The 24,626-nt window shown below is 43.7% G+C and overlaps 1 protein-coding gene and 1 long non-coding RNA gene across 5 annotated transcripts in view; one reads left to right on the top strand and one right to left on the bottom strand.

Moving 5' to 3' along the window:
• LOC115650215 overlaps positions 1-11,564 on the top strand; it is a 76,189-nt gene extending 64,625 nt beyond the window's left edge. The window contains exons 3-5 of one of the 2 annotated variants that reach the window (XR_004000037.1): positions 5,884-6,002; positions 6,861-8,983; positions 9,740-11,564. This is a non-coding gene — a long non-coding RNA (uncharacterized LOC115650215). Of the gene's footprint in view, positions 1-5,883; positions 8,984-9,739 lie in introns of both variants that reach the window. The other variant, XR_004000036.1, reaches the window with a different exon arrangement.
• MPP5 (membrane palmitoylated protein 5) overlaps positions 1-24,626 on the bottom strand; it is a 129,748-nt gene that overhangs the window by 65,762 nt on the left and 39,360 nt on the right. The window lies entirely within an intron of this gene.

The following is a 24,626-nucleotide window of genomic DNA, read 5'->3' on the forward strand; positions in this document are numbered from 1 at the left end:
TGTGAAACAGGGAAAGCTGGGAGGTAATGACAACAGTAGGCATTCAGAGATACAGCTTCCACAGTCTCTGTTGAAAACAGTGCACTGAACCACTCTCACCATTTCTTCTTTCCTCATGAGCACCTGGTCTCTTTTACACAGTTCCTCTCATTCTCCACAGGGAATTTTATCTCCCTCCACCTCTAGGAGAGGAGGATGGAGCCCAAGGTTCTCTCCCTCCAGCTGGTGTGGGCTCATCTGGGCTTCCTGAGAGGCTGATGGGAGGGCTTTTCTTTTTGGAGCTCTGGGGAGAGGGACCTAGAGGGTCAGCTGGCTGTCATGCAACTTGACATGCAAAACTCTACCGTGCACTTCCTGCACATCTCCAACCAGCCCGAGCTGGGAGGGAGAAGGAAAGACAGCAAGATCCCAAAAAGCTAGACACACGCTGAGGAGCCAGGTTGGAAGAGAAGCTATGTACATCCTGCTACTGCTCCTGTCACTTTACTGAAGCATCTTAAAAACCGAGCAGGCAGTTCAGCAGTAGTCCTACGCCAGTTCCAAGCCCAGGCCTGGTGCAATATTCTATTTTGTACCATTTCTACATGTACAGAGAGTTGCAACTTTAACCTAATATATAACTGCTACACAAAATATCATGTGTTTAATGGCCAGTGTTTATCATAGGTGGAGCTACCACCACCTCAGGTTGCTCAATAACTTCCCATTATACAGCCCTGTTTTCAGTTGCTCATAAAACTTTGCCAAACTATCTGGGTTTACTATCATTTGGACACAGGGTGACAACATGTCTCGATTTTATTGGGACTGTTCTGATATTTACTTGTTTGTCCCGCGTCCTGACCGATGTTCAGTCGGGACGCGAATTGTCCCGATATTTTGCTCTCTGGAGCACAGGCAGAGGGGGCTTGTGCCCCAGACCCTCCCTGACTCCGCCCCTCCTCCACTGGATCCCTCCCAAAATCCCCACCCTGGCCCCGCCTATTCCCCAAGCACGCCGCATTCCTCCTCCTCACCCCTCCCTTCCAGGCTTACACCAATCAGTTGTATGGCGGCACAAGCGCTGGAGGGAGGGGGGGAGAAGCAGGACATGGCATCCAGCTCAGGGGAGGTAGAGGCAGAGAAAAGGTGAGCTGGTGCAGGGCGGGGCGTGGAGCTGCCGGTGGGTGCTTGGTTTTTTTTTTTTTGGTTGCTCCGCCGGCACCCGCCCGATATTTCACGTCTCTCGTCTGGTCACCCTACTTGGACATTTCCTGAAACTGCAGCTCCTGGTCACTGTGGTCCAGGGCCATGTGAAGCACCAAAATTGAAAACAGTAGGACTGACTGTGCTCTCAATGGCCCTCCCACCCACCCCTTGCTGGCGCCAAGGAAACATGGAAGAGGAGCTGCCTGACAACTGCAGATAAACATCCAGACTGGGAAGACTGGGAAAGGAGACTGAGAAATAAGCTGGAGATGGGAGGGAACGCAGAGTGGCTGTGTAAAGAGATTGGTATGAGAAGCCTGAGAAGTGGAGACTGGGACTGGGACTGGCTAGGTGAGAATAGGAATGGAATGTGGAATCAGAGAAGAGTGAGGAAGAAACAGGACCGTTTAGAGGGGACAGCAGAAGGGAAGGATCAAACGGGGGGGGAGAGGGGGAGGGCAGAAAAGCCTGTGCATACTAGAGAGCACTCTCCTACAAAGCCTGGAATGGAACTCAAGATTCTAGAGTGTCTTCTCCTCCTTCTGCAGTCAGGAAGTGAACGTAAAACCCACTTGCAAAACATGATTCCCCTCTATTTCGGGTCCACAGAAGATGACAGCCTTCTACTGCAGTTTCAGGGAATGTCTTTTGTGTTTATGTCTTTTCTTTTTTACAATAAAAAGAGGTCTGATGGAACAAAAGGAGTTAATTTCTGTGAGGAAAAATGACTGTCTCAGAACTCCATATTACAGACAATGATAGCTATTTCTAAAAGCCAATACACCACATTTCTGAAGCACAATCAAATATCTGCATGAAACAATAAAGTGTTTGAGAAAAAAGTGGATATAACATGAGCTTACTCTGCGCACACTGAGGGTCTGAGGACACTGTGCTAGCACAATTCCCTGTCATTTGTGGCACTTTCTTAGATCAAGACCACAGATCTACCTGAGCTTCCTTTTATTGATTTATGTGCATGTGGAAGCCAATGAATTCCACAAAATGTATGAGCAAAGGATACGATGGCACACTGGAGAAGTTTCCCTGTGTTTCCATCCACCCATCCAGAGAGAGGCAGAGCATATGTGCAGTTAAAAGCAGAGTCACCAATAACACTGCAACTCCAGAATGAGCCACGTTGCCAAAGAAGAGGACAACCACAACCACAGGGCTGAAAGTTTGTTGGACTGATAAGGTTCTGAAGCCACAAATTGTTACCTTCAATTGAGGGCCGCATGTACAGAAACCCATAAGGTGTAACTAGATTTTCCTGGGCCTGTTCCCTCAGCACAGTTTTAACAGGAGATGAACACAGTCCCATAGTTACCATTGTACCATTTGGGAAGCATCTTGCAGATGTCCTGGTGAGCTCAACAAATTGCAATTCTTCAGCAATGAGAAAAGGCAGCCTAACCTATTTCTTACAACTGCCAACATCTGCTCTTCTGCATTCTGATTAAGTCAGGAAAAGTATTTTTTGAGTTCTGATCTTCCTAAAAGGACAACGTGATGAACAGCCACCCCAGTGAAGAACTCAAATTTCTCACTTTATTTAAAGAATGTTTTAAGGAAATTTGCAGCAATTATACTTTATACAGATAAACATTAAAAATATATGTTGAGTAAAACAATAAAAACTGTTTTATGAGTACAGTAGCTCCTCGCTTAACATTATAGTTATGTTCCTGAAAAACGCAACTTTAAGCAAAACGATGTCAAGCTAAACCAGTTTCCTCATGTCTTTCTCTACATACATACATACGCACGCACACACACAAAGTTTTAAACAAACAATTTAACACTGTTCACAGCAATGAGGATTGTGAAGCTTGGTTGAGGTGGTCAATGGGATATTTCCCAGGGAATGCCTTACTGCTAATGATGAACTAGCACTTGCTGAGCCCTTACGGCTTAACAGTTTTTAATGTAGCCTTACACTCTATAAGGAAGCACAAATGGAGGGAGGGGAGACAGCATGGCAGACAGAGAGAGAGAGAGAGAGAGAGAGAGAGAGAGACACAGACACACACACCCCCCCTCCCGGTTCTAACCCCCACTAGCTAAGCTCCAACGAGCTACTCTTTCTGCAAGCAGTAAACAAAGCAGGCGGCGGCCAAACAACCTTATAAGGAAGCATAGTGCAACTTTAAACGAACATGTTCTCTAATTGATCAGCAACGTAACAACGAAACAATGTTAACCAAGATGACTTTAAGTGAGGTGTTACTGTAACTATTTCAGTATCTCCCTACCTGAACATTCAGTTACATTTTCCTGATACTTCCCTAGTAGAAGGCCCAGCCACTAATAGAAAATAGGACACTGGAAAAGTCAGAATACCTTTAAAAAAATTGAAAATAAATTTTATTTGTAGTTAAAAATCAATTTTTAAGAATTGATGGTAACTCTGAAAGTCCTTTATGGCCCACACATTCAAATAGTGGACTCCTTCATCAAGTCCCATTCTATACCAGACTGTCAAGGTAGCAGCTTCTTATCTGAATTAATTGATTCAAATTCTGAATTCCTAAAGAATTAACAACGTATCATACTTATAATATTAGTGATTTATTCTTTTCTGTCATTAAATGTAGTAATTAAAAAAACATCTTTGATATCACACTGCAGTTTTCCTTCAGCTTCTTTTATTGCTAGGACAATGGGCCGGATACAACAACATTACTAACACGTTTGAGGAGGGAAAACACAGTAGAAAAAAGTGACATGGCAATGCCAATTAAGCCTTTCCCTCTTTTTTTTAAATTTTAAAAACCCTCTGGTTTAAACTAGTCAATGCCCTTTGTTCTTAAATAGTTAAATATCAGTAACTGAATCTCAGGGTTTGGTTTTTTTTTTTCTTTTTTAAATACAGTATGTGTTCAGACTAAAACCCCAGCTTGTGTTTTGTTTTTAAGGAATGTTATGAATTTGGAGGAGGCTACTGAAGTTCTAAATAATGCTGGTAACTAAATGTAAGTAGTACAATAATGGAGGAGTGGCAGTAACGCCTACACAAGTTTCTGCCAGCTTGCACTTCCAGATCTGAAGTGCTGCATTTCATTTTAATGAAAAGCAACGTACAAATACTCCTGGAAAAAAATCATTTCTTTAGTTCTCCTGCCTAGCTTTCACTGCCAGAGTAGTTACTAAAACCATTCAATTAGTAAACAGTTTTGGCACCTGAATAGCAATGAAGATTCATTTCCCTTAAATACTCGGCAACTCTCTTTCAATAAGTACTAGGGCTGTCGATTAACCACAGTTAACGCAAAAAAAATAGCTGTGATTAAAAAAATCAATCATGATTAATCACACTGTTAAACAATAGAATACCAATTGAAATTTATTAAATGTTTTTGGATGTTGTCTTCTACATTTTCAAATATATTGACTTCTATTACAACACAGACGCCCAGCAGGAAAGCCTGGTCCACTTGGCCAGGTAAGTCAGTCTAGTTGAGGGCTTCCTACTCCCCAGGAAGACCTGTTGGACTCCTTCCGAACAGGTCCATTCCTCTCAGTTCAGCCATACAGCATCCATGCCGAGAGGTGGAGGGATTCAGGGCTGGGGCATAAGAGCTGACCGTAGTCCTGTGATGGCAGGTCCAGTCATTTGGGCAGGGGCCAGGGAGCTTCACGAGCGTGCTGAACCAATGCTGATGAGGTCACGCCGGTGCAATCACAACAACCTGCAGCTTGCCTCTCTTGATCTTTGCCAGGACCCTGCTGATAAGTGGAATCGGAGGGAACACATACATCAAGTTCCCTGACCATGTCAGGCAGAAGGCGTCAGAGAGGGAGCCATTGCTCAGACCTTGCCAAGAACAAAACCGGTGGCATTTCCTGTTCTGTCTGGTAGCAAACAGTTCCACTTGGGGAGTTTCCCACGTTTGGAAGATCATGCAGGCTATCTCTGGATGGAGTGACCATTCGTTGCAAGAGAAGAAGTCCCTGCTAGGCTGGTCCGCAAACATATTCTTGACGCTGGGAAGGTGACAAGCTTCCAGGTGAATTTTGTGGCTGATGCAGAAGTCCTATAGATGGGAGTGCCTCTTGACAGAGAGCCGATGAGCGCGCTTCCCCCTTGCCTGCTGATGTAGAACGTTGAGGCTGTATTGTCCGTCAGGACTCATACCACCTGGCCCAACAAGTGGGGCAGGAAGACTCCGCATGCCAGACAGGCTGCTTGGAGCTCTTTGATGTTTATGTGTAACTTCACCTCCTCCAGGGACCACATCCCCTGTGTCTGGAGGTCGCCAAGATGCGCACCCCAACTGAGGCGTCCAACACCAACTTGATGGAGTGAGGGGGGTGTTGTCAAACGGAACACCCTCCAGGACTGTCCTGCAGTCGGTCCACCATCGCAGTGAGGTACGTATCGCCTGGGGAATGGTAACAATCTTTTCCAGGGGGTCTCGGGACTGGGAATAGACCACCCCCAGCCATTGTTGCAAGGGCCACATCTGGAGCTTGCCATAGCGGACCACGTAAGTGCACACTGCCATGTGACCACGCAGGTGCAGACAGACCCTGGCTGTAGTCAGAGGAAATGCAGAGACTTCTGCAATGAGATTCGTCAATGTGTGGAACCTTTCCAACGGCAGGAACACTCTGGTGCAGGTCGAGGACTGCGTCGATGAACTCTATCTTCTGTACTGGCATTAATGTCTACTTTTTGTCATTTACCAATAGGCCCAGAGAGTGGTACGTGGCTTGAAAACTGCGACATCCCTTTGGACTTGAGACCTGGAGCTGCCCTTGACAAGCCAATCATCGAGGTACAGGTAGATCTGGATACCCCAATGCCCAAGGTAAGCTGCTACCACCAACATGCACCTGGTAAACACTCTTGGTGCTGTCGCCAGGCTGAATGAGAGGACCACAAACTGGCAGTGGTGGGGCCCCACCATAAACCTGGAAGAAGCGTCTGTGTCCTTGAAAGATTGATATGTGGTAGTATGTGTTCTTCAAGTCAAGGGCTGCATAGCAGTCTCCCAGATTCAGAAAAGGGACAATAGAAGCCAATGAAACCAGGCAGAATTTTAGCTTCTTTAGGTACTTGTTGAGGTCTCGCAGGTCCAGGATGGGCCATAGACCTCTCTCAGCCTTTGGGATTAAAAAGTGACTGGAACAGAACCCCTTGTTCCTGTATTTGAGAGGAACTTCTTCCATTGCAACTCCTTTACCTACTGAGCAAGGAGACTCTTGTGAGAAGGGTCCCTGAAGAGGGACAGGAAAGGCAGATGGGAAGGAGGGGTATAAAAGAACTAGAGGATATAACCCTGCTCCACTGTGATGAGGACCCATCAGTCTGAGGTTATAGCAGTCCAAGTAGGGATGAAAAGGGAAAGGCGGTTGGAGAACACTAGGACAGATGGATTCGGGGAATAGTCTAGTAGGTTGCCCTCGGGCACACCCTCAAAATGACCGTTTGGCCCCTTGCTTGATAGGGGTCGAGCCTGACTAGGCAGAGGGTGAAAGCGGGTGGCTCAGATGGTGCTTGTAGCCCTTGGCTCATTTGTGGAGCTGGTTCTGCTGAGGCTGGCTCCCTGGCCCTGAGGCTTGAACCGCTTACACGCTGGGGCTGGGATGTAAAGACCCAGGGTTTTCAGGGTAGTGTGGGAGCCCTTGAGGCCATACAATTTGCTGTCTGTTTGCTCCACAAATAGGGCTCAGCTGTTGAAGGGCAAGTCCTGCATTGACTGCTGAGCCTCAGAGGACAACCCAGAGAGGAGTAGCCAGGAGGCTCGTCTGTTGCGGCCTGGACGGCCACCCTGGCTGTAGTCATGCCCTCATCAAGGATCACTCAGAATTCCTTCTTGGAAGCCTCAGGAAGCAACCCTTCAACCTCAGCCATAGCTTGCCACATATTAGTCATATTGGCCAAGGAGGGCTCGGTGATTGGCCACTCTCAGCTGAAGGCTAGAAGACTAATAAATCTTACATCCAAAAAGATCCAGCGTCCTTAAATCTTCATTTTTTTGGGGTGGCCTGGGTTGTCCTCAACTCTCTTTGTGGTTAACCACCTCTACCATAAGGAAACTGGGGACAAATGGTGAGTATAAGTACTTATGCCTCTTGGTTGGCACAGAGTATGTGTGTTCAGCCCTCTTAGAGATAGAGACCAGGGAAGAGGGGGTCTGCTATAGGGCATTAGTGATTTTGGAAACACCTTCATGAGAGGGTAGGGCTATTCTGGCAGGAGCTGAGGAGCAGAGGACGTCAAACAAAATCTGAGGTTTCTTCCAGTTCCTCTGCCTGAAGCCCCAGGTTGGAGGTGACCCTCTTCAAAAGTTCTGGTGCGCTTTGGCATCATCCTGAGGAACTGGGTGAGGGGGCCCCATGATAGCTGGTCTGGCAATGACGAGGACGATTCCAGTGCTGTGGCAACCTCCACTTCCATTGGTAGAACAGCAGCTTGCTCCCCTGGGTCTTCCTGGACCTGTGGGGTCTTACCCACCAAAGCCATGAGCACCGGAGGGGGACGGGATACCAAAGCCGCTGGCCTCTCTGAGGATCCCAACACCAACCGGGCAGCCTGAGGAGGTTAGGTGAACCCCCAAGGATTCCACGGGTACCATGACGCCATCCACTGCACTTGGGGCCATGGGACAGGTTTCAGTGATGATGACGACGATGTAGACAGCACCACAGGTACCAGGGCTCGCCCCGCAGTCAGGGAACCTCGCTCCATGCCAGAGGTATAAATGGAGTGGTCAGTACTGGGTGACCAAGATCGGGTGGAGAGGTGGCTCTTGTCCGACCGATGCCAGTCACTGCATCCCGAAGCCAACCTGTCCAAGCGAGACAGACGTCTTGGTCAGGATCTTGGGGACCGATGGCATTCAGCAGATCTGCATCTGACACCTGGTGATCCACAACTCGCACTACTCGAACGGTACTGGGATGCTGAACGGGACCGGGAGTAAATACAGGTCAGTTGCCAGGAGGATCTTCCTGAGTAAGGTGAACTACTGCTTGGAAATGGGCGATGACAGTCTGTCGATCTATGATCTCTGATCCTCGATCGGTCCTGGGCCCTTGGAGATGGTTGAGACTGGTCCAGGAGTTCTTGCCGTGTGGTGCATGCCTCAGAAGGTCTGCATCAATCTACCGGCAAGGTACGTCTCGAGTCCCTCGATCGATGGCCCCTGTGTGGAATGGTGCAGCTGCGGCGGGGACACACATGTAGGTCCCAATGTGGGTATTCCCCAAGACCGGGGTAATGCTGGAGCCAATGTGGGCAGCACCAGCAGCATCAGGATCTCCTGAGCTGCTTGTGGGGCTTCGAGCATCGACAGCACCAGAAGCTGGCTGGGGCCTGCACCGCTATCCGGAGCCGCAGGCAAAGTATGGGATGGGCTGCACCACTTTACTTGAGTTGGTGCCAGACTTCCTGAAGGGGGTGTTGAGCTGCCCAATATAGGTCCTGGCTTGCCCCCAGCCCTCTTCTTTCCCTTATGGGAGGTAAGAGATCTTCCCTGCACAGTCTTTTTTGTCTTTTTGATCAGAGCTGTAGAGGACGATCGATGCTGGCTCGTGGATGGCACTGGCGGAGCACAGTGCACAGAGGCTGTGGTGCTCGGTGAGAAGTTGGACCGTTGCCGAAGTGAACCTCAACTCCCTTAGGAGCGCTTTCAGATGGATATCGCGCTCTTTCTTTGTCCTAGGTTTAAAGGGCTTGCAAATACTGCACTTGTCACTTATGTGCCCTTCGCCTAAGCACCTTAGGCAGCCGGTATGTGGCTCTCTGATGGACAGTTACTGGGCCCGTTTGCAGCAATCACTGGGGGTATGTCTACATCTACAGTTTTGCAGCGCTGGTTGTTACAGCTGTATTAGTACAGCTGTATAGGGCCAGCGCTGCAGAGTGGCCACACTTACAGCAACCAGCGCTGCAAGTGGTGTTAGATGTGGCCACACTGCAGCGCTGTTGGGCGGTTTGCAGGGGGGTTGAGGGAACGCGAGAGCAAACCGTGGGAAGGAGACCTGCTTGCAAGGGGGTTCGGGAAACGTGAGAGCACACCGTGGGGAAGGAGACCTGCTTGCAGGGGGGTTCGGGGAACACCGGAGCAAACCGCAGGGAAGGAGACCTGCTTGCAGGGGGGTTCGGGGAATGCGAGAGCACACCGCAGGGAAGGAGACCTGCTTGATTACCAGAGAGGCTTCCTCAGGTATGCTAGGATACCTGCTTATTCCACAGAGGTCAAGAAAAACGCTGGTGAGTGTCTACACCTGATGACCAGCGCTGGATCACCAGCGCTGGATCCTCTACACCCGAGGTTCGACCGGGTGTAGGGCCAGCGCTGCAAACAGGGAGTTGCAGCGCTGGTAATGTCCTGCAGGTGTGTACACTTCCTAAGTTGCAGCGCTCTAACCCCCTCACCAGCGCTGCAACTTTGTGGTGTAGACAAGGCCTGGGTTAAAAGCCTGGGGATCGGGGTATGCCCCATCCCATGGCTGAGTCCCCTTTCAGATGAACAAAGAGTTTGTGAACTACTACTAAGGGTAACTAATAAACTATTAACTATATACAACTATATTACAGGTTTTCAACGTTTGCAAGAACAGAGAACAAAACAATGCTAGCTGAAGCAGCAAACATTCCAGCACCATCACTGGCGGCAAAAAGGAACCAGGGGAGGGGGGAGACGGTGGCGCCCCTTATACCGCGCCATGTGGGTGCCACTCAGAGGGCACCAGAGCTGATCCACTACAGATACTGATGAGGGAAAAGCTTCCGGCACTGGTGCATGTGGCAAACACACACCTAATATGGAATGGAAACGCGCAAGCACTCGAAGAAGAATATCTGCTTCTGGAAGACTTGATTTATAAGGCTAAAGCCCCCAGGCAGTACAGTATTTGCTGTTGGTTTTTGGGGTCTCCCCTGCTGCCTCATTGATTACTTCCGGTTCCAACATGTCCGGTTGACGTAACTCTGGTGTTCGTATCTTTGAGGTTCTACTGTACTATACATTGCATCATGTTTTGGGATTGGGTTGATTGCATTGCAAGAACCAATCCCTGTGCAGCATGCTCTGTACATGCTCAACCTACTCTACTGCCTCATCTCTACATTCTTTACTAATCTTGTCCATACTTATTTTATTCAAAGTAAATGGTTCCTTGGGTGTTCTACCTCTTATCTCAGCTGGTGCAGACATTCTGTCTTTTTAGTCTACTGAGCTATTTACTTATCTTATTTAGCACAAACGCTATTTTCAGCCTAATGATCTGTTTATCTCCCTAATTCTATCCTCCAAAAAATGAGGCCTCCCTCCATGTGTTAATTGCTCATGTCACTTCAGGCCTCAGCTACACCAAGGAATGGCAGCCCAGTCCCCCACTTGAGCACAAGTACAGGCACTTCCTGTTTCTCGTCATGGAGAACAGGTCTATTTGTGGGACACCCCAATAATGAAATATGCAATGGAGTACAATAGGATCTATCACCCATTCATGATCCTGAGAGAAGCATATGCTGAGGGTATTTGCAGCGATGTTTCAGACACCCAGAAAGTAAGCTCCTGAGAGGCTGATCTAAGTTCCCTCTAAGCTATACAGCTGTATGGCCGGGCCGCGCACTTCAGGTGTCCCTCTGCCCACTGCCATGCTGCTCCTGCCTTCGAGCTGCTCGTGGGAGCCTCCTGCTTGCTATGCAGAGCAGGGAGGAAGGGGGGTGCTGATGTCAGGCTGTCCCCTTCCCTCGGTGTTCAACAGCATAAGCATTCCACAATTATGGTTTGCTTTGTGTCCCAGAGCAGATAAGCACAGCATGAAAGGGCCGGCAGTCAGAAACTGAGCATTGAAAAGGGAGGGGTGCATGCCTTCAGGGCAGCCATATGAGTTCAAAACAACAAGCAGAGCTGCCATTTGAGGGACTATGGGACACTTCTGGGGACCAACTGATTGCTTTCTGAGATGTAATGTGTTTACACTGCCAATACAGCGCTGGATTCTCTGCGCTATAAGGTTTATGACTCTCATTGAGGTGGTTTTTTTTGCGATGCTGCAACTGAGGAGTTTCTGTGCACAAGTGACTTGGCAGAGTGTACACTTCGGGAATTACACCACAGAAATCTGCTTTACTGTGCAGAAACTTGCCAGTGTAGACAAGGCCTTAGAAACTCTAGGAGAATGTTGTGCTGAAGTGGCTGAGGCACTCAATTTGCTCGGTGACTGGTGTACAGGGAGGGTCCCCTGGCATGGGAAAGAGGCGAGACATTGGGAGCGCTCCATCATCATGAGGTACAATTTAATCTTCAGTTTCTTTATGGCTCTCAATTTTACTGCCAGGCAAAATTATACTTTTGGGGAATGTCTGACTCCAAGGAGCACCTGTCACTCACCAAGATAGCTTCCTAGCACGACAGGCATACTCTCCATTAATCTAAAGTTCCAAAAAAGACAAAGGACAACAGTCCTTACACTACTATTATTACTCACTAATAGCACTACTGCATCTAAGGTAAGTAAAACTACATTTGACGTAACCTCAATTCAGACACTGCTGAGGCTCTGTCTTGAATCAAGGAAGTTGAGAAGGAACTGAGAGCAGTTTGCCCATGCAGCTTTATATGGTGCAAAGCACGAGGCAGAGTACAGCATATGCACAGGCCAAATGGGCACTTCAACCTAAAATCTCCAATTGAAGATGCATACACACCTCAAGTGGAGCACCCATAGGAACATTAATTGAGCAAGAAGTATGCTTCTGCATGCTGTACATGCCAATATGGCTTTTGGGTCTCCTAGTGTCAAAGGAACCTTAGTAATTAGGTCATCTGATACAGAGGTTTTGGTCATTATTATTCACTACTTTATAAAAATGAGACAAATGCGGATTCAAACAAGCACAACTACAAGCTATTCTGATGCAAAGGGAAGACAGGAAGGGGACCAATATGGCTCCATCAGGACCTTAATGACCTGAATATTTAAAAGAAATTAAAACAAAACCCTACAAAAAATGGAAAAATGGACAAGTTGCAAAGGAGGAGGAGTACAAAAGAATAGCACAAGCATATAGGAAGAAAATCAGAAAAGTTAAGGCACAAAATGAGTTACATATAGCAAGGGACATAACCAAATACAAAGATTCTTTAAATACATTAGGAACAAGAAAAAGATGAAGGAAAGTGTAGGTCCTCTACTTAGCAGAGCTAACAATTGATGACATGATAAAGACTGAGGCGTTGAATGTCTATTTTGCTTCAATCCTCACTAAAAGGGATAATGGTGACTAGATATTCACCAATTCATATTAATAAAGGGAGAACAAATTAAAGCTAAAGTAGGGGGAACAGGATAAAGGCTATTTAAAAAACACAAATGTGTTCAGGTCAGCAGGCCCTGATGAACTTCCTCCTAGGGTACTTAAGGAACTAGCTGAAGCAATCTTGGAACCATTAGCAATAATCTTTGAGAATTCTTGGAAGATGAGTGAGATCCCAGAAGACTACAGAAGAGCAAACATAGTATCTGTCTTTAAAAAGGAGAACAAAGAGGAACCAGGGAATTATAGATTAGTCAGCCTAACTTCAATACCTGAAAAGATATTGGAACAAATTCTTAAACAACCAATTTGTAAGCATCTGGAGGATATTAGGGTTATAAGGAATAACTAGTTTGGATGTGTCAAGAACAAATGATGCCAAAGCAACCTCATTTTTTTCTTTGCAGGATGGATAAAACCAATGATTTTTAAAAAAAAATTAAAAATTGGATTTTTTTGATAAATTGCTTTGAGAAAAAATCTAAAGATAGTTTTAATTAAGATACATTTTAGCTCAAAGATCTCATTATGGAACAGGGATTACAAATTCTGATTCTATAGTATGAGATAATATATTCATGTAATGTTTAAGAAAAGTTTTGTAAATGAGTTGCAATATTTAATGGATTAGTGACCCAATCTTATGGAGGTCCAGGGGCTTCTGTATAGATTATTTAGGTTAACCTTTCTATCTACCCAATGGGACTCCGTGCTCAGTCTAGAAGATACCAACAGAGATGTTTAGTTTTGCAGTTCTCAAACTGTGGGTTTGTCTGTCTCTCCAGAGTTAACAGCAAAAATGCTTTTAAAATAAATAAATAATATACAGAGGTGAGAAATAACAGACCTCAACTCTGTTGTCCCTCTGCAAATTTGTGTACACAGAGTCAATCCCTTACCTCTCTCTAAAAGTGCAACATTTCAAAAAGTTCAATGAATAGAAGATTGTTGGGGCCAGAATAGATCTGGATAAGTGAAACTGTTTGAGCAGCATATTCCAGATGTCTTGGGGTCTTTCTGAGTGTAGCCTTCATTGATTTGAGACCTATCATACTATTCTCTCATTAGAAGGGAAAACCTATAATGGCAGCAGGCTGTAAAAGAGACCCAGTTTGGGCATAAGAACCATTCAAGAAATATATGTTTGCTGATGTTTTAAAGAAAATTACACCAGTGAACTGGAAGTCACTTAAGCACTTGGATTCAGAGACTGCTGAAGTGATAATCACACTTTTAAACAGCAGTAGCTTCTTCTGCTGGTGTAGAAAGAATATTTTCTTCCTTTGGACTAATTCATTCCAAACTGAGATATCGTTGGGGACCTGAAAAAGCAGGAAAGCTTGTTTTTCCTTTTCCAGATTATGCACAAACAGGAAAATGAAGGTGAAGGTGACTGAGTTAGCTGCACAAGCCAATATTTTAAGTTTCTCATGTTGACCTGGCTGACAGAGTCGATTTAATTTGTTTTTGTCTAATATTTCATTTAACTATTTTAGTTAAACAATTTTAAAAAAACAAATCTGATTTTAAAAAACTTGAATGTTTAACTAAATTCAAAATTCATATGCTTGTTCTGTTAAAATATTATGTTTGCTATTGAATACATAACTGTTTTAGTTCAACAAAATAATTAAAAATGTGTGTCTGGTGATGTTCTCCTCCTAATACAGCATGGCAAGAAAATCCTCTAAATATTAATGATCAACCTGTTGAACTGGACATAGTTCACCTCCGAATGACTTCATAAATACCTACGTCAATTACCTTTGGTAAATGAAATAACCAAACAATCATTTTCTGATATACCTGTAAAACTAATCTGAAAAGTTCTCAAAATAAATCACTTAAAAATGTATAGGGTGTACTTTCTAAAAATGAAACAAACATCTATCTCTGAGTTGTGAAGAATATGTATTAGGGTTATAACCACCAAAAAATTCATTTTTATGTAGAAATCCATGATTAAATCAAGTCTTCCTGACTAGTGATTAAATCAAATCCACCCTGTTTCTTTGACAGGCCTAGTGGATAGGGAGGAGGTTGTAGATGTGCTATATCTTCATTTTAGTAAGGCTTTTTACACAGTCCCACATGACATTCTCTAAATCAAACTAGAGAAATACAGTCTAAATGAAATAACTAATGCGGTTCTGGTGGAACCCAACTGAGTGTGACAATTCAGGACCAACTGCTTAAACAGGGCAGTTACAGACCAAGGCTGGGGTTTTCCAACTCTAAGGCAAACCAAACCAGCCAGACAAAAAGGACTTCAGTTTCACCCCACTGGCTATCCACAAGTCACACACGCCATTTCCTTAGACACTCCAGTCTCCCAGTATCACCACCAGTCCCACTCATCCTGGGGATGAATGGTTATGAAAACCAACACCCCATTAAAAGAAAATGGTTCTCTCGCTTCCAAAGAATCAACCCCCGGACCCAGGTCAATATTACATCAGATCTTACCCACAAATCACATTGTTGCCAATCCTTTAGAATCTAAAATCTAAAGCTTTATTCATACAGGGAAAAAGGTAGAGATGAGAGCTAGAATTGGTTAAATGGAATCCATTACATACAGTAATGGCAAAGTTCTTAGTGCAGGCTTGTAGCAGTGATGGAGTAAACTGCAGGTTTAAATCAAGTCTCTGGAGAACTTCCACCGCTGGGATGGGTCATCAGTCCTTTGTGCAGAGCTTCAGTTTGTAGCAAAATTCCTCCAGAGGTAAGAAGCAGGACTGAAGACCAGATGGAGATACGGCATCAGCCTTTTATAGGCTTTACAGCAAAATGGAGTCTGGAGTCACTTGGGCAAGTTCCTGCATACTCTGCTGAGTTACAAGGCGTATCTGCCTTCTCTCCATGGGTCAATTGTGTAGCTGATGGTCCTTAATGGGCCATCAAGAAGGCTAGACAGAGCTAACACCACCAGAAACACAGCACAAATTTGAAATACAGATAGTACAGAGCCAATACTTATAACTTCAACTATAAAATGATACATACATATAGACACCATAGTCATAACCAGCAACCCATAACCTGGTCTTAGACACCTTATATGACCCTCCCTTTACATAAGATTTGGTGTCACTACAGGACCTTGGTTGCAACCATGTTCTATATGGTTCTAGATTATATCAGTAACATCACAGTGACTGCACAGCAGGTAGAAAGACTGTACTGAAAGAGCTATCAATGGTCTGCTGTCAGGCTGGGAGAGCACATATAGCGGGGTTTCACAAGGGTCAGCCCTGGGTCCAGAACTATTAATATTTTCATTAATGACCTGGCTAATGGAGTGCAGAGTATGCTTATAAAATATACAGATGACACCTACAGCTGGATAGAATTAGAATTCAAAACAATCTTGATAAATGGGAGAACTGGACTGAATTCAACAAGATTAAATTAAATAAAGATAAATGCAAACTACTTCATGCAGGAAGGAAAAATCAAATGCACAACTACAAATTGGGGAATGCATACAAAATCATGGGGTCTTAAATTAGCTGTTGCCACTCAATAAAAATCTTAGATTCACTGTGGATAGTTCTCTGAAAACATCCATTCAACGTACAGCTGCAATCAAAAAAGCTAACAGTGTTAAGAACCATTAGGAAAAAGATAGATAAGACAGAAAAATATCATAATGCCTCTATATAAATCCATGCTGTGCCCACATCTTGAATACTGGGTGCAGATCTGGTGGCCTCATCTCAAAGATATATTAGAATTGGAAAAGATACAGAGAATGGCAACAATAATGATTTGTGGTATGGAACAGTTTCTGTATAAGGAGATATTAAAAAGACTTTTCAGTTTGGAAAAGAGACTAAGGGAGGATATGATAGAGGTCTATAAAATCAGGACTGGGGAGGAGAAAGTAAATAAGGAAGTGTTATTTACTCCGTCTCACAAAACAAGAACAGGGGGACACCCAATGAAATTAATAGGCAGCAGGTTTAAAAACAAACAAATATAGTGCCAATCTATAAAAAGGGAAATAAGGACAACCCAGAGAATTACAGATCAGTCAGCTTAACTTCTGTACCCGGAGAGATAATGGAATAAATAATTAAGCAATTTGCGAACATTTTGAAGATAATAAGGTGATAAGTTAAAGTTCATTAATGATCTGGATGATGGGATGGATTGCACCCTCAGCAAGTTTGCGGAGGACACTAAGCTGGGGGGAAGAGGTAGATATGCTGTAGGGATAGCGTCCAGAGTAACTTAGACAAATTGGAGGATTGGGCCAAAAGAAATCTGATGAGGTTCAACAAGGACAAGTGCAGAGTCCTGCACTTAGGATGGAAGAATCTCATGCAGTGCTACAGGTTGGGGACCGAATGGCTAAGCAGCAGTCCTGCAGAAAAGGACCTGGGGATCATAGTGGATGAGAAGCTGGATATGAGTCAACAATGTGTCCTTGTTGCCAAGAAGGACAATGGCATATTGGGCTGCATTAGTAGGAACACTGCCAGCAGATTGAGGGAAGTGATCATTCCCCTCTGGCACTGGTGAGGCCACATCTGGAGTAGTGTGTCCAGTTTTGGGCACCCCACTACAGAAAGGATGTGGAAAATTGAGTCCAGCAGAGGGCAACGAAAATGATTTGGGGGCGGGGGCACATGACTTACAAGGAGAGACTGAGGGAACTGGGGTTATTTAGTCTGCAGAAAAGAAGGGGGGGGGGAATTTGATAGCAATCTTCAACTACCTGAAGGGTGGTTCCAAAGAGGATGGAGCTAGGCTGATCTCAGTTGTGGCAGATGACAGAACAAGTAGCAGTGGTCTCACGTTGCAGTGCAGGAGGTCTAGTTTGGATATTAGGAAAAACTATTTCACTAGGAGGGTGGTGAAGCACTGGAATGCGTTATGGAGGGAGGTGGTAGAATCTCCATCCTTAGAGATTTTTAAGGCATGGCTTGACAAAGCCCTGGCTGGGATGATTTAGTTCAGTTTAGTCCTGCTACGAGCAGGGGGTTAGACTAGATGACCTTCTGAGGTCTCTTCCAACCCTAATCTTCTATGATTCTAAGTAACTGTCAGCATGGATTTGTCAAGAACAAATCATGTTAAACCAATCTAATAGCTTTCTTTGACAGGGTAACAAGCCTTGTGGATAGTGGGGAAGCGGTAGACATGGTATATCTTGACTTTAGTAAAGCTTCTGATACTGTCCCGCATGACCTTCTCGTAAACAAACTAGGGAAATGTAACCTACATGGAGCTACTATAAGATGGGTGCATAACCAGTTGGACCATGGCTCAGATACAGTATGGCAGTCACTATGTCTCTGTTAGCTTTCAATACAAAAATAGTCCTTTCAACCTACCCACTTTATATCCAAGTTTAAGTTGGCAGCTTTCAGTTTGATTTTTTAATTATCTTTGTATTGGTGATTTGTTTTAGAGCCCTGCAGCAGGACTGAGATCCTGCAGGTCCTACTGCCATAATAGCAGGAATGGGTAAAATGTACTTTGCTGCAGGCGGGACTGGGTGAGCAAAAAATAAAAATAGACTGCAGTAATTCGCAGGGAAACAAAACGCAAGTTTAGGAACATCTGCTGTTTAAGTTGACCTTATTGTCCACTTACTTTAAGCCTCTTTTTAAAAATTATTTCTATCAAAAACCTAGTTCTGTGAGCAGTTTTTCTATTAAATGTTTTTTAGAAAGCAATAATACATCTGATATAAATAACTTGAATGGTATGTTTAAAAGTTCTAAAAAAATGGGGATTAAGAGGATTTAAGAAGGTTAAAAAAATTCCAGTTTTTATGAAACAACTTACTTATTAAGAAAATCTGCACCTTTTAAGGCAAAATTATGGTGCAATTTATTTAAACATTCTGTGTAACATATAAAAGAGCAGTTTTTCATAAACAGAATTTCACCAATGTAAAGCATTTTTTTTAAAATAAAAGTTAATACTTAAATTTAAGTGAGGGATAGAAAGATTTGATGTCTATTATTACAAGAGTTAAAGTATTGTTTTTTACATGGTTTAAGCAAGATTTGTTTATTCTTTTAATAGTAAAAATTGTGTCTGAATTCCATTTTTACATATAAACAGATTGGGTGTGTGCATGTGCTTTTTTTTTTTTTTTTTTTTTTAAGTAACATGGGTGAATCTACATCCCGCAAATTCTGCGAGAGAGGCAAAGTTTTTGCGGGTGGGAGCAGAATAAGAATGCAAGAAACAATGCAGGAGGGGGTGGGAATGGATATTGCGGGTTGGAATGAGACTAAAAAAAAGTCCCAAACAGGGTCTAATTTTTTCTTTGTAATTAGATGTGATTAGAATATCTTTAATATTGAACTGTTTTTTTTTCTTGAATATCCAGTTGACTTTTAGTACCAGTGCTCATTTTAAATCTTTTCAGGCACAGTAACTCAGTTTAAATGTGTAAATATCTCATGGAGCTTTTAGACATACCAAAAGGTTTTTACATTCTGCAGATCTTGCAAATTTTACGGAGAATGAATCTAATTTAAAACAAAGAAGGGTTAACTTGTAAGGAAAGGAAGAATTGAATTACGAGTGGTGCTATTTTCCAAGAAGCATCTGTATAAAGAGAAATCAAAGAATTGTAACAAACAGTGTAATGAATTTCACTAATCTCTATGCAAACTGGACATTTCAAATCTTTGCAATGACTATGGCTAGATTGGATATTAGCTCTGTGCAAAAACAGAGGCCAATGTGCAAGACTAGTACTCCCAGGATCACAGATCAGAATAAAATCCAGATTCCTCTGTAATGTTAAAGTTTAGTGGAAATCACTAAGCTCTCAGATTTAAGAATCACAAACTACTTTATGTAAACAAACCAAACAGAACTCCAAATGCTTATCTGGAGGTTTAGTGATAGTAACTAAAAAAATTGCAGGCAAAATGTTGTCAAGCCTTCACCAAAAAGACCCAAAGAGCTATAATTTACTTGTCTAGTGGAAAAACTGTAACTAAGACATTTAATATAGAAAGGATGGTCCCATTAAGACCTATCAAGTCCTATCAAGCAATGGCCAGGTCATTTGGATCAATAGGTCACAACCACAAATTGCTGCATGTCTCCATGGGCTGTCTCTGTAGTGAAGATGGATAGAGGACAACATTTAGTTATAGGCTAAATTTGACTCATGGACAACTTTTTGTGGATCCAGATCTATTTTATTGTAGATCTGGAAGCAAAAGAAGTTGCCTTATGAAGCAGTTTAATTAAAAGTTAAATTACTTGATCAAAATAAAATTTCACTTTAATACTATACTATGTATCCGTTTTGGTAATTAGTGTAACTTAACATAAGATACCATACTTTTTATTAAATTTTTTTTTTAAAAGAGGGCATTGTCAAAGGCTGATCAAATGACATGCCAGTTTTTTCTTAACCTTAGTTCTCCAACATGACAAAGACAATAGTTTGGCTAAGACATTTTCAGCACCTTGAAGCAGTGATGGAAGATTTCTAATTACTATCAGCAACTGTAACAGGATCTCATTCCCAGTTATGTATTTGTCAAGTATCCAAAATTATGACACCAGAACAGATCAGACACACTCATCTAGAATACTGGATGTTATTTCCTCTTCTTGTTACTCCCTCTTACAGCTAACTACCTTTGGACAAAAGCTGCAACTCCTCGTATCAGATTAGCATTCCATTTGCATTCTCTAGAGCTGGACTATCTGTTTCTATAGCAACAGCTTTGTCAGCTAGCATGAAATTCATGCAAAGAGTTGAGGAAAGAACTTGCATCATACAATCAGAAATGTCTTTCCTCAGTCTGCTCATTCAGCTGCCCCTCCTCTGGTTTTAGGCAATAGTGGTTAGTCTTTTAAATCTGCTACATAGAAAATTAGACCATTACTCAAATGCAGAGCCATAAAATTCCTTTCTGCTAACTATCAAGCTCAGCTGGCAGATGGCTAAAGCCTCTTAGTAAGCAGAAGTAATTATACTAATAAAACCTCTAAAGAGCAGTACTTAAAACTATCTGCTCGACTTATGTCGATCATTTGAGACCACTTAAAGCCTGAATGACTCAAGTGAGTTGAATCAGTTTAAGAGATATGTAAGGGCTTGTCTACATCACAAAGTTGCAGCGCTGGTGAGGGGGTTACAGCGCTGCAACTTAGGAGGTGTACACATCTGCAGGGCATCACCAGCGCTGCAACTCCCTGTTTGCAGCGCTGGCCGTACTCCCGTTTTGTCTCGGGTGTAGAGGATCCAGCGCTGGTGATCCAGCGCTGGTAATCAAGTGTAGACACTTACCAGCGCTTTTCTTGACCTCCGTGGAATAAGCAGGTATCCCAGCATACCTGAGGAAGCCTCGGGTAATCAAGTTGGTCTCCTTCCCCGGTTTGCTCTCGCGTTCCCCGAACCCCGAGCAAGCAGGTCTCCTTCCCTGCGGTTTGCAGGGTGGTTCGGGGAACGCGAGAGCAAACCGCGGCGAAGCTGGTCTCCTTCCCCGGTTTGCTCTCGCGTTTCCCGAACAAGCAGGTCTCCTTCCCTGCGGTTTGCAGGGTGGTTCGGGGAACGCGAGAGCAAACCGCGGCAAAGCTGGTCTCCTTCCCCGGTTTGCTCTCGCGTTCCCCGAACCCCTGTGCAAGCAGGTCTCCTTCCCTGCGGTTTGCAGGGTGGTTCGGGGAACGCGAGAGCAAACCGCGGCAAAGCTGGTCTCCTTCCCCGGTTTGCTCTCGCGTTCCCCGAACCTCCGTGCAAGCAGGTCTCCTTCCCTGCGGTTTGCATGGGGGGTTCGGGGAACACGACAGCAAACCGCGGCGAAGCTGGTCTCCTTCCCCGGTTTGCTCTCGCGTTCCCCGAACCCCCCTTGAAGCCGCCCAACAGCGCTGCAGTATGGCCACATCTAACACCACTTGCTGCGCTGGTTGCTGTAAGTGTGGCCACTCTGCAGCGCTGGCCCTATACAGCTGTACTAATACAGCTGTAACAACCAGCGCTGCAAAATTTTAGATGTAGACATACCCTAAGATACACAACAGCAGATTCTTTAAGAATACATTTCCATTCCATTAAATTCAGCTATGAAACTAATGCTCCTTATTAGCATTTTTGAAAACCTTAAAAATAGTTTGTGGTTCCCCTCACAAAATAGACAAAAATTACAGATCATTCACACAACAAGGTAAGATCACCACTAAGCTCTATATTCACTTTATATATAATCAGTCCTTACCATGATTTCTGTATAGGATGGGGTAAGCAATGGTATGCATAACACTGCATCTCTCTGACAACAGTTGTCAGCAACGGGTCCTCTTGAACTGATGTGGAGGTTAGTTTAAATGGTAGAGATAAGACAAGACTGCTGAAAAGGATTACAGGAAGGATGAGCCTTACACCTGGTCTACACTGGGGGAAAGGGGGGGTCGATGTAAGATACCCAACTTCAGCTATGAGAATAGCGTAGCTGAAGTCAACATATCTTATTTCGACTTACCTCCCGTCCTCACGGCATGGGATCGATGGCCGCGGCTCCCCCATCGACTCCGCTTCCGCCTCTCACCCTGGTGGAGTTCCGGAGTCGACGGGGAGCACATTTGGGGATCAATTTATTGCGTTTAGATGAAATGTGATAAATCAATCCCCAATAGATGATCGCTACCCGCCCAACAGGTAGTGTGGACATACCCTTAGCCATACTTTAAATGACTGCTTCATGGAGCAACTAGTCCAGGAACCCACAAGGGGAGAGGCAACTCTAGATTTAATCCTGAGTGGAGCGCAGGAGCTGGTCCAAGAGGTAACTATATCAGGACTGCTTGGAAATAGTGACCATAATACAATAGCATTCCACATCCCTGTGAGGGGAAGAAGACCTCAACAGCCCAACATTGTGGCATTTAATTTCAAAAAAGAGAGAACTATACAAAAATGAGGGGGTTAGTTAAACAAAAGTTAAAAGGTACAGTGACTAAAGTGAAATCCCTGCAAGTAGCATGGGCCCTTTTTAAAGGCATCATAATAGAGGCCAAACTTCAATGTATACCCCAAATTAAAAAACACAGTAAAAACTAAAAAAAGCCACCATGGCTTAACAACCATGTAAAAGAAGCAGTGAGAGATAAGAACACTTGACTTAAAAAGTGGAAGTCAAATCCTAGTGAGGCAAATAGAAAGGAGCAAAAACACTGCCAGCTTAAGTGCAAGAGCGTAATAAGAAAAGACAGAGGAGTTTGAAGAACGGCTAGCCAAAAACTCCAAAGGTGGTAATAAAATGTTTTTTAAGTACATCAGAAGCAGGAAGCCTGCTAAACAACCAGTGGGGCCCCTTGATGATCGAAATACAAAAGGAGCGCTTAAAGACGATAAAGTCATTGCAGAGAAACTAAATGGATTCTTTGCTTCAGTCTTCGCAGCTGAGGATGTTAGGGAGATTCCCAAACCTGAGCTGACTTTTGTAGGTGACAAATCTGAGGAACTGTCACAGATTGAAGTGTCACTAGAGGAGGTTTTTGAATTAATTGATAAAACTCAACATTAACAAGTCACCAGGACCAGACGGCATTCACCCAAGAGTTCTGAAAGAACTCAAATATGAAGTTGCAGAACTATTAACTAAGCTTTGTAACCTGTCCTTTAAATCGGCTTTGGTACCCAATGACTGGAAGTTAGCTAATGTAATGCCAATATTTAAAAAGGGCTCTAGAGGTGACCCCGACAATTACAGACCGGTAAGTCTAACGTCAGTACCGGGCAAATTAGTCGAAACAATAGTTAAAAATAAAATTGTCAGACACATAGAAAAACACAAACTGTTGAGCAATAGTCAACATGGTTTCTGTAAAGGGAAATCGTGTCTTACTAATCTATTAGAGTTCTTTGAAAGGGTCAAACAAACATGTGGACAAGGCGTATCCAGTGGACATAGTATACTTAGATTTCCAGAAAGCCTTTGATAAGGTCCCTCACCAAAGGCTCTTATGTAAATTAAGCTGTCATGGGATAAAAGGGAAGGTCCTTTCATGGATTGAGAACTGGTTAAAAGACAGGGAACAAAGGGTAGGAATTAATGGTAAATTCTCAGAATGGAGAGGGGTAACTAGTGGTGTTCCCCAAGGGTCAGTCCTAGGACCAATCCTATTCAATTTATTCATAAATCATCTGGAGAAAGGGGTAAAACAGTGAGGTGGCAAAGTTTGCAGATGATACTAAACTACTCAAGATAGTTAAGACCAAAGCAGATTGTGAAGAACTTCAACAAGATCTCACAAAACTAAGTGACTGGGAAACAAAATGGCAAATGAAATTTAATGTGGATAAATGTAAAGTAATACACTTTGGAAAAAATAACCCCAATTATACATACAATATTATGGGGGCTAATTTAGCTACAACGAGTCAGGAAAAAGATCTTGGCATCATCCTGGATAGTTCTCTGAAGATGTCCACGCAGTGCGCAGAGGCGGTCAAAAAAGCAAACAGGCTGTTAGGAATCATTAAAAAGGAGATAGAGAATAAGACTGAATATATTATTGCCCTTATATAAATCCATGGTACGCCCACATCTCAAATACTGTATACAGATGTGGTCTCCTCACCTCAAAAAAGAATATTCTAGCACTAGAAAAGGTTTAAAAAGGGGCAACTAAAATGATTAGGGGGTTGGAGAGGGTCCCATACGAGGAAAGATTAAAGAGGCTAGGCCTCTTCAGCTTGGAAAAGAGGAGACTAAGGGGGGATATGATAGAGGTATATAAAATCATGAGCGATGTTGAGAAAGTGAATAAGGAAAAGTTATTTACTTGTTCCCATAATATAAGAACATGGGGTCACCAAATGAAATTAATAGGTAGCAGGTTTAAAACAAATAAAAGGAAGTTCTTCATACAGCACACAGTCAACTTGTGAAGGCTGGGACTATAACAGTGTTTAAAAGGGAACTGCATAAATTCATGGTGGCTAAGTCCATAAATGGTTATTAGCCAGGAAGGGTAAAGAATGGTGTCCCTAGCCTCTGTTCATCAGAGGATGGAGATGGATGGCAGGAGAGAGATCACTTGATCATTGCCTGTTAGCTTCACTCCCTCTGGGGCACCTGGCATTGGCCACTGTCGGTAGACAGACACCAGACTAGATGGACCGTTGATCTGACCTGGTACGGCCGTTCTTATCTTATTAGCAATA

Source organism: Gopherus evgoodei, chromosome 4, assembly GCF_007399415.2.
Source record: "Gopherus evgoodei ecotype Sinaloan lineage chromosome 4, rGopEvg1_v1.p, whole genome shotgun sequence".
Classification (NCBI taxonomy): Eukaryota; Metazoa; Chordata; order Testudines; family Testudinidae; genus Gopherus; species Gopherus evgoodei.